Raw genomic sequence first — 11,820 nt, 5'->3', positions numbered from 1 at the left:
TTGAATATCAAGCACTGGACACCCATTTTAAAGCAATAGATCAAAAAAGTCATTATTTACTACCATTTAGTTATTCTCTCAGATTTATATAACAGATGAAAAATATTGGGGGCTGGGATTGTGGCTCAGCAGTAGAGCACTCGCCTAGCACACGCTAGGTCCTGGGTTCGATCCTCAGCACCACATAAAAATAAATAAATAAATGAAATAAAGGGTTTGTGTCCAACAACTAAAATATAATAAATATATATATAAAAAAAGAAAAATATTGAGAAGTTTTTACTAAATTACAAAAAAATAATTTCTGATAAGTTTTCTGATGGGGAAAACATCTCAATGGATTTTTTTCAGTACTCAGGATCAAACCCATGTTGTTTTACTACCATTTACACCCTTAGTTCTTTCTGCTTTCTATTTTGAGACAGGGTCTTACCAGCTCCTGAAGTTCTCTCTAGGTTGCTAAGGCTGGCCTTGAACTTATGATCCTCCTCCCTCAGCCTACCAAGTAACTAGATTTCAGGTGTGCAACACCTGTAGAATTAAACTTGTAGAATTAACCTGGCTAGAATTAATCTTAAAGGCAAGCATAAAAGTATTACAATTTCTGCTATTTCTTGTTAAATCAGATTTTTATGATTCTGCCAAATTTATCCTCACCTTTAGGGCTTTCCCTAACTCTTAGCTTATCTGTTGCTTCATGAATAACTTTTCCAAGTAAAAATTATTAAAACATGCTATTTATTCTGAAGACGGATTGATAAATCTAGCAATACTATCCAATATGAAGATGTGAGGAAGGTCAAAATTAATAAAATCATTGGCAATTTTTTCTAAACTAATATTTAAAAACAGAATATTTAATGTTATTCATTACTACCACAGACCAATATATAGATATTTCCCTTCTGTCAAAAAATACATCAAGGGCCTGGAGTTGTGGCTCAATAGTAGAGTGTTCCTCTACCATGTGTGAGGCAATGGGTTTGATCCCCAGCACCATATAAAAATAAAATTAAGGTATTGTGTTTACTTACAACTAAAAAAAAAAAAGTAAAAATGTAAAAATAAAAAAAAATATCGACACAATTCAAAAGTATCAATGCTTTACTTTTTTCTTAAAATATTTCTTTTTATTCTTATTTTTATTCTAATTCTTATCAACATGTATGTATGTGTATGCATATATGTTACACATATATTTTACTTCTTGTAAATAAAAAAGTATATGCATTTCTTTTCTGATTATTATTATGAATTTCTTTTTATTTCTGAAAATAATTTTGTTATATAGAATGGGGACTCTTAAAAAAAATTCCACTTTATGAAGAGGAAACATACAGAATGGGAGAAAATCTTTCATAGGTATTCTTCCAGCAAGGGATTAATATCCAGAACATAAATATCTCAAAATACCAACAAAAATACAAATAATCCAATCAATAAGTGGGCAAATGAACTAAACAGACACTTCTCTAAAGAAGTGTCAAGAGGGCTGGGTTTGTGGCTCAGTGGTAGAGTGCTTGCCTACATGTGTGAGGCACTGGGTTCCATCCTCAGCACCACATAAATAAAATAAAGGTTCAGAGAGAACAACAACAACAAAAAAGAAGCGTCAGGCACAACAACAACAACAAAAAAAACCCACAGTGTGGCACACACCTGTTATTCTAGCAGTTCTAGGGGAGGCAGGAAGATTTCAAGTTCAAAACCAGCCTCAACAACTTAGCAAAGCCCTAAGCAACTTAGGAAGACCTTATCTCAAAATTAAAAAAATAAAAATTGGGGGATTTGTTTCAGTGATTAAGTGCTCCTAGGTTCAATCCCTGGTAGAAAGAAAGAAAGGAAGGAAGGAAGGAAGGAAGGAAGGAAGGAAGGAAGGAAGGAAGGAAGGAAACTGATGGCCAACAAATATATGAACAAATGTCCAACATCTTTCTTTAGCAATCAGGGAAATATAAATCAACCTTTCACTGAGATTTCAATTTACTCCAGTTAAAATGCAGGCATCAAGAGTTCAAACAATAATAAATTCTGGAGAGGATGTGGGGAGAAAGGAAAACATTTACATTGCTGTTGTTGAGATTGTAAATTATTACAACCACTATGGAAATCAATATAGAGGTTCCTCAAAAGATTATACATGGAACCACCATATGACCCAGATATACCACTCCACAGTATTTACCCTGAAGAACTGAAGTCTTCATAATACAGTGATACATGCATACCCATGTTTATAGCAGCACAATTCACAATAGCCAAACTATGGAATCAGCTTAGGTTTCTATTGATGGATGAATGGATAAAGAAAATATAGTATATATACACTCAATGGAATTTTATTCAACCATAAAAAAAGAATGCAATTATGTCATTTTCAGGAAAATGGAGAACTTGAGAACATTATATTAAGTGGAAATCAGCCAAACTCAGAAAGTCAAGGGTCACTTGTTTTCTGTCATGTGGAAGCAAGAGAGAAAAAAGGAAAAGAAGTTGGAGAAAATCTCATGAAAATAGAAGGGAGTCCAGTAAAATTGAGGAAGGGGACCAGGGGGAGGGAGGAGGGTAGGAAAATGGGGGGAATGAACAGAGAATGAAATCAACAAAATTATGTTTTTGAATGTATGAATATGTAATAATGAATTCCATTATCATATGTATTATAATGTACCAATACATTTTCTTTAAATTTTGCTCTCAAGACATTTTACTATTGCATTGGTGTGTGTGTGTGTGTGTGTGTGTGTGTGTGTGTGTGTTTGTGTGTGTGAAATACTGGGGATTGAACCCAGAGTTTCTCTACCACTGAGCTACATCCTCTGCCATTTTTATTTTTTATTTTGAATCAGGGTCTCACTAACTTGCTGAGAGCCTTGCTGAGTTGCTGAAGCTGACCTCAAACTCATGATCCTCCTGCCTCAGACTCCACCATCAGTAGAATTACAGGCATGGGTCATCATGCCTGACTTGCATTATTCAATTCGAAAATTATTATATTGTGTGTGTGTGTGTGTGTGTGTGTGTGTGTATGGGGGGTTTTAAACCCAGGGCCTTAAACAGGCTAGATGAGTGCTCTACCATTGAGCCACATTCACAGGCTTATTTATTTATTTAGAGACTGAATTTCACAAAGTAGCTGAGACTGACCTTAAACTTGTGATCATCCTGCCTCAGCCTCCCAAGTAGCTGGGTTTACAGGTATGCACAGCTTTGCTCCACTTGAAAATTACTTTTATATTTGGTTTCATTTAAAAAAAATAACACAATCAATAAATGGGCTAAGAAACTGAGAAGACACTTCACAGAGAAAGATATACAATTGATGAACAAATATACGAAAAAAATGTTCAACATCTCTAGCAATTAGAGAAATACAAATCAAAACTACTCTAAGATTTAATCTCATCCAGTCAGAATGGCAATTATCAAGAATACAAGCAACAGTAAGTGTTGGCAAGGATGTGGGGGGAAAGGGGCACTTACACCATTGCTGGTGGTACTCCAAATTGGTGCAACCACTTTGGAAAGCAGTAGGGCAATTCCTTAGAAAACTTTGAATGGAACCGCCATTTGATTCAGTGATTCCACTCCTTAGTCTATTTCCAAAGGACTTAAAATCAGCATACTATAGCATCGAAACACCATCAATATTTATAGCAGCTCAATTCACAATAGGTAACTGTAGAACCAACCTAGATGCCCTTTAATAGATGAATGGATAAAGAAACTGTGGTATGTATGTGTATATATATATATATATATATATATATATATATATATATATAAAATGGAATATTACTCAGCCTTAAAGAAGAATGAAATGATGGCATTCGCAGGTAAATGGATGGAGTTGGAGGATATCATGCTAAGCAAAATAAACCAATCCCCTAAACCAAAGGCCGAATGTTTTCTCTGATATGTGGATGCTGATTCATAATGGGGGGGCAAGGAAAGAATGGAGGAAATTTGGATTGTGCAGAGGGGAGTGAGGGGAGGGGAGAGGGTAAGGGAGTGGGAAAGATGGTGGGATGAGACAGACATTATTACCCTGTGTATGTGTATGATTGCACGAATGTTGTGACTGCATCATGTACAACCAGAGAAATGAAAAGTTGTGCTCCATTTGTGAACAATGAGTCAAAATGCATTCTACTGTCATGTATAACTATTAGAACAAATTTTAAAACTATACTATCATAAATAAATACATAATGATGACTTCCTTTTTGCAAATTACTCTGTTAGAACCTGGGGGTCAACACTATTCACATCTGATGCTCACAGGTATCATATTCTGGGACAGGCAGTTTCTGGCATGTTGTTGATTCAGTAAACACAACAACCCCGTGAATTAGGTTTTATTGTCTTCATTTTATAGAGGAGGCTTATAGAAGTTTAACAAAGTAAGCAGGGTTACATAGAAACATATAGTTTCTAACTAGTAGTAGATTTGAATGTAGATCTGTTGACCAGTGAGCGACAGCTCCCCTGAAGGTGTTCAGAGTCTAAAGGAAATTCAATATACACACATAGAGATAAAAAGATACAATGATATATGCCAAATGTCCAGTAACCACCTGAACCAAATCCTCTCTTGGGTCATGAAAGGAAGCCATCACTAGGGGCCCTCACTGTTGAAAGGCTTTATGGAGAAGGGTTTTAGGGACCTGAAAAGGAATATTTAGATTCAGAATTTTAAAAGAAGAGGAATAACATAAAGAAAAGTTGGGTCTACTTATGGCCCATTGGGACTGGAAGTACTGATTGACTTAGACCTGTTAGAGCAGAGAGTTTGTGTCCTTTGGTCTACCTATATAAAGAAAGCCAAATCCTACTTTTCTTGACCCCACAGATGCTGGCCAGCTGTGTTCATGATATACTTGGCTAATGGAGACCCAACTATTTCTAGCTATCAAATTTAGTCTTGGATTTCAGAAGCTGAGGCCACTGCAGTCAGTGTAACAAATATTTATTGCATGGTATCTCTGAATAAAACTTTGCACTAATTTTTTGGAACTTTATGATATTTAAATTAATATATGTGCATATATGTGTATTTTCACATAAATGGTGGCTATTAATAAAGTATATGTGTGTGTGTGTGTATATATATATATATATATATATATATATATATATATACTTCCACACTGTACTTTCTTTTTTAAACATGTATTTGTAGAAAGTTTCATATCAGTATAGAAATATCTGCTTCACATCATATATATATATATATATATATATATATATATATATATATATATATATATATTTAATTGTAGATAGATACAATACCTTTATTTTATTTTTATGTGGTGCTGAGGAAGGAACCCAGTGTCTTATTCGTGCCAGGCAAGTGCTCTATCACTGAACCACAGCCCCAGCCCTGCCTCATGTCTTTTAATGACTGCATTTCATTGCCTTATAACTATGTGCTATTATTTATTTAATCTGAACTCTATTCCTTCAGGTTTTCTGTTGTTGTTGTTGCTGTTATTACAAAGATCATGCCATTATGGGATGTCACATGCTTATATCATTTACTCATGTGTGAATTAACCCATAGGACAAGTTTCTAGAAATAGAGGTTTGGGGTCATATGGTGAGTTAATCCTTAATTTTAAAAAATAGTACTGAAATTTCCTGAATAAAGATTGACACCTATTTTTAAAAAAACTCATCTGGAACTAAATTACTTTCTTGTAGAAACAAAAGACCAATCCATTAATGCTTTGTACTATCTACTGGGTCCACTAAAGCATTTACCATGAAAGTATATGGCTTTCAATTCTTTTCATCCTGCGTTGCTTGAGTCTATGCTCCATGCAAAGCATGACTTACAGAGATAGCCAATAAATGGACTGTGGAGGAGAGCTAGAGACACACTGCAAACATTAGAAAAGAAAAAACTGCTACACTTTCACTAGGAAAGTGGAAAGGGCTAAGGACAGAGTGCAGAGGAATTGTGAACAAAGATGCTTTTTCTTCTTTCCTAGGCCCCTCTTAAAGTCCTGAGAATCCAGGAACAGACAGGAGCAGGGTCTTGGCTGTCCCAGTTTTAAAACAAGCAGGGGACAGCCAAGACCCTGGTCCTGTCAACATACGTCAAACTTAGGGCAAATGTCCCAAGAAAATGAACATGATCTAGGTGATCAGTCAAAAAAAAGTTCGGGTGCTGGGGTAGCAAGAGAGACAGCTCTGAAGGAAGCAGAAACGAAGAGGGGTTTGGATTTCTCAGTGAGCAAAGAGAAAAGTTTGTGGGAAGACAGGCAACTTAGAGGTGGGGACACAGAAGAAACCGGGGTAGGTTTTGTTGAAAAATGATCGCTGCTGTCTCTTTGCTGTCATTATCTTTCTCCTCCTTATCTCTCTCTCCTTTGGTCACTGGAAGCTCTTTAATTGGTTTATACCAACTGGATTCAAGTTGTCTCCACATTCCTCCCGCTGAAAAAGTTCTTTTAGTCCTTCTCCCATGTGACACAGGCCAAGTTACCTGGTGTCTTTCCCTCCTTTCTTCTTTTCTCTGCACCAAATGGTTAGTGCCAACCCAGGCAGAGAGTTACCTCATTAATGAACCAGAAACTTGGTGGGTTGTTTTGTTTGTTTGTTTGGTTTGGTTTGGTTGCAATACTGGGGATTAAACCCAGGGGTTCTCTACCACTGAGTTACATCTCTAGCCTATTTCGAGAGAGGTTCTCACTGAGTTGCTGAGCTTGGCCTTGAATTTTCAACCCTTCTGCCTTAGCCTGCCTGGTGGCTGAAATGGTTCTCAACCAGAATTCTTATCCCCGCAGCCCTTCTCCATCCCAACAGGATACACAACGAAGGGTAAATCAGTCATCTGAATGCAGGCTAAGGATTGCTTTCCTGAAAAGAGCTTGGAGCTCTTTTTATTTCTAATTCCTTTATCATATCCTCTGAGTGGAGAAAAATCCTCTTAAACTTGAGAAGAAAATACAGATGAAATGCCTAATGAAAGCAAAGCCCAGTAACTTCATAAAATCATAGACTGAAGTTCAGGAAAAGCTGTTAGGGGTCACGTGATCTCATACTTCAAGAAATATAGAAATCCCCAGATCAGTCATCTGTAATGGCAAGAATCTCTAGTGAGTGTGAGGAACAGATCAGCTCCTGAGTTAGTTAGATTATTAACACTCCTGCTTGTAGTTAGCCTAAATTTGCTTTCCTTGTAAATTTGTCCATTAGTCCACTTGTGATATTTGGAATCACATGAAATCACTCTTCTGAATGCTTATAATACTTACTATATTATTTCTCTAGGACTTATTATACCTTATCTTGAAAAAAAATTTAGTACAGTAATCCACCAGTGAATACCTATGAACAATCTATAATGTGGCAGGCATTTATTTGCAAAGGTGATAAGCATGTCACTTCTGCAGTTATATTACATAAGGCATAATGCCCATATTGTTGGCATTAATGAAGTAAAGGATCATGTTGGCAAGGCCCATGTTGCAAGAAACTGAGGATGGCATTTGGTCAATGACTAGCTGGAAAATGAAAATTACAGCAAGAAAATGAGGCTCTAGTCCAACATACCAGAAGGATATGAGTTCTGCTACTAAATATTGGAGTTTGAAATCGATCCTTCCCTAATCAATATTAATTTATTTAATAAAACTGCAGCCTGACCAATACCTGTATCATCCTGAATCAAAGTCATGCCTGTATTCCTGACCCATAAAAATTGTGAGATATTAAATGCATATTAATTAAAGCTGGCAAATTTCTGGTCCTACTGTTTTGCAGCAATAAATGATTGATAAATTCACCTTCAAACTTCTCTATCTATTCCCTTTTTTTTTTCCTCTTTTTAAAAAAATCTCCTTTTCTTTTCAGTATCTCCTTTTTTTTTTTTTTTCTTTCTCTGCCTTCTATTTTAGAGAGGAATGAAATGGACTTTTCTGCCATCCTTCATTGGAACATTTTCTTTCCTCTTGAGATAGAGCAAGTAATAACTCTGGCATTCATCTTTGTCTAGAATTAAGGGAAAAAAAAGGAATTGTGTGCAAGAGCTTGGATTTTTGGAGTCATGGAGAACTGGGATTGAATCCTAACCCCTCTAATTAACAGCTATGTGAATTTGGGCAAGTTATTTAACCTCTTTGAACTTCACTAGCAGAATAATGGGTAAAACAGAACTGCTCTCAATTGAGCAGTGGCAGGGTCAGTGGCTAATGGCTCTCTTTAGCCATGCCAGCTAGTGTTAACTCCTGATGGAGTGCCGAAAAGAAAGCTAACCATTCACACTGTTAAAATTAGCCTCCCACCAGCATAGCTCTAATATCCTGAAAGGAGGCCTGTTAACTTCGTGGCCTTGAATTGCATTACTAAGGCTCCTGTTTATACAGCCTTAGTCAAATCAACCAGGAATCAAAAAAGAAGAACAGGGAAAAAAAATTGCCCCTCTACACCTTGAACTACTGCATCTTCTAGAATTTTAAAGAAACTACACTGACAATTTATATTTTCTGCATTTCCTTCCCCTTTCCTCTCCTGGCCTCCAGTTCTCTGCAAGCACACTTTAGGTACTGACCCAGTGTGGGTGAAGACTTGGTTCAAAGAAGATGAGTAGAAGCATTGTGTGTCATGGTCTTATATATAGAAAACCCAAAGACTCCACCAACATACTATTAGAACTCACAAACAAATACAGCAAAGTTGCAGGACTCAAAGTCAACACACAAAAATCAGCAGCTTTGTGATCCACCCATAGCAAATTATATCTGAAATAGAAATCAGGAAATCAATCCCATTTATAATAGCTACAAAATAGTTGCTGAGAGATAATTTTAACCAAAAAAAATGAATATTTCCATAATTAAAAATATATTGGGGCTGGGTTTGTGGCTCAGTGGGATAGTGCACGCCTAGCACATGTGAGGCCCAGGGTTCAAACCTCAGCACCACATAAAAATGAAATAAAGATATTATGTTCACCTACCACTAAAAAAATAAATATTAAAAAAATAAAACACCCATGAAAGTAATTGAAGAGGACACACACAAAAATTGGAAAAACATCTCATATTTACAGTGTGAAAAAAAATCAGTGTTATTAAAATATCCATACTATCCAAAGGGAACTGTAGATTCAAGGCAATGACATTATTTACAAAACTAGAAAAAAAAAGCAAACCTAAAACTTGTATGAAAACAATCAAACAAAACAAAACCAAACCTGAATAGCCAAAGCAGTCTTGAGCAAGAAAAAATTAAGCAGAAGGCATTATACCACCTGACTTCAAAACATACTTCAAAGCTGTAGTAGTAAAAGCAGCGTGATATTGGTATAAAAACAGACACATAAACCAAATGAATCAGAATAGAAAGCCTAGAAGTACACCCAGGCCTCTACAGATGACTGATTTTTTTTTTTTTTTTTTTTTTTAAATACTAGGGACCGACCCACAGGCACATTACCCGCCATTGCTGTCTACTTTATTTTGAGACAGGGTCTCACTAAAGTTGCTTAGAGCCCTACTAAGTGCTGAGGCTGCCCTCAAACTTGTAATCTTCTGCTTGAGCCTTTCGAGTTGCTGGGATTACAAGTGTGCACCACCATGCCTGACTTCTAGAAGACTAATTTTTGACAAAGGTACTAAAAGCCCACACTGGAAAAAAAGGACGATTTTTAAATAAGTGATGTTGGGAAAACTGTGTATCCACATGCAGAATAATGAGACCAGATGTACATCTCTTACCTGTTACAAAAATCAACTCAAAATGGATTGAAGACTTAAATTATCTGAATTTACCTGAAACTATAAAATTACTAAAAGAAAACAGGGAAGCCCTTCAGGACATTGGAATGGATAAGGAATTTTTGAACAAGGCTCCCAAAGTGCAGGAAACAAAAGCAAAAATAGAGAAATGAAAGTATATCAAGCTAAGTATCAAAGGCAAAAATCATTAGATTGAAAAGACAAATTACAAAATGGGGAGAAAATATCTGTAAACTATACATCTGACAAGGGGTTGATATCCATAATATATAAGGAATTCCAAAAACTCAATAGCAAAAAATAAATAAGTAAGTAACCCAGTTGAAAAATGGGCAATAGACCTACACAGACATATCTCAAAAGAAGACATAAAAGGGCCAATAGGTATGTGAAAAAAAAAATTGCCCACCATCACTAATCATCAGGGAAATGGAAATCAAAACCAAATGAGATGTCACCTCACTCCAATAAGAATAGCTACCATCACAATGACAAAAGATAACAAGTGCTGTCAAAGATGTGAAGAAAAGGGAAGCCTTGCCCACTGTTGGTGGGAATGAAAATTAGTAAGGCCTTTATGGAAGACTACTGTGCTACCACCACCACCACAACTACTACTTGTAGGGTCCTCAAACCATTAAAGATAGAGCTGCCATATAATCCAGCAATCCACTACTGGGTGTCCAAAGAAAATATTGGTTTCTGTCTTAAAAATTATACATTAATAATATCACACTTTATCAATGGACTACCTCCTTTCTTAACAAAAACTGTTTTGCATTTTGTTCATTTTGATGCATATAGAGTTGTCAAGTAATTTTAATTGTTGTATATTTTATATGAATATGCCAAAGTTTATCCATTTAGTTCTTGTGAGTGGACATTTAGGTTGTTTCAAATTTCACTACTATCAATAATGTGTCACTAATTGCTTTTGCTTTTTAGATCTTAGAATTGGCAAAAGTTTTTCTGGGCTGAATCCTAGATATGAAAGTTCTAGGTCTTAGAGTACTTGCATTGTCAACCTCAGTAATGACAAATTGCTCTTCAAGTTGCTTGTGCTGTTTTCTATTTCCTCATTCTCTCTCTTAACATTTAGTATTATCAGACTTTTTTTGATAATCAGATGTATGTCAATTAGTATTTTATTTTATGTTTGCAGTACTGGGGATTGACGCCAGTGGCACTCTACTACTGAGCTACATTCTTGGCCCTTTACAAAAAAAAAATTTGTTGTTTATTATTTATTTATTTTGAGAAAGGGTCTTGTGAAATTGTCCAAGCTAGTTTTGAATTTGTGATTGTCCTGCCTTCAACATTTCAAGTGGTTAGGATTATAGGTATGAGCCACTCACCTGGCTTTTACTGCTCATTTTAAATCTACATTTTCCTTATTACTCAAGAGGTTGAGTACATACATACCTGATTACTGATCATTTGGGATCCTTGTATATGAACTGCTCTTTCATTTCTTTTGCTATTTTTAAAATATTCTGCATCATTATAAGGTTGTTGTATTTACATATTCTGGATACTAGATGGATTATATTTTGTCAAACAAGTTTTAATTATTTATGTAATTGAATGTCTACTGATCTACATAATCAGATCTTTTCCTTCAGCGTTTGTGCTTTGGGTCTTATTTAAGAAATCTCTCCTTTTCTCAATGTCATTAAAATATTGTGATATTTTTCTAAATATTTTCAAGTTTATATTTCGTATTTAGATCTTTAATTTGCCTGGATTTGTTTTTGTGTAAAATGATGCAGGAATCTCATTTATCTTTTTCCATATGATTAGTATTTATATCTCTGTGAATCTTTTATGGGACTTCTATTGCTTTTACTAGTGTTTTGGTGACAAAATGAGCCATGCTATTCAATTACTCTGGCTTTATAACAAGATTTTCTTTCCTGTGAAACAAGTGCCCTTTCTTATTTGAAAATTACCTTGCCTTTTCTTTATTCTTTTGTATGAATTTTAAGATCAGCCTGTCAAAATCCATGAAAAATCTTGTAAGGAGCTGGGGATATAGCTCAGTTGGTAGAATACTTGCCTCACATGCATAAGG

Source organism: Urocitellus parryii, chromosome 5 (assembly GCF_045843805.1).
Source record: "Urocitellus parryii isolate mUroPar1 chromosome 5, mUroPar1.hap1, whole genome shotgun sequence".
Classification (NCBI taxonomy): Eukaryota; Metazoa; Chordata; class Mammalia; order Rodentia; family Sciuridae; genus Urocitellus; species Urocitellus parryii.
The sequence above is the reverse complement of the archived record's forward strand: the minus strand, read 5'-3'. Positions refer to the sequence as shown.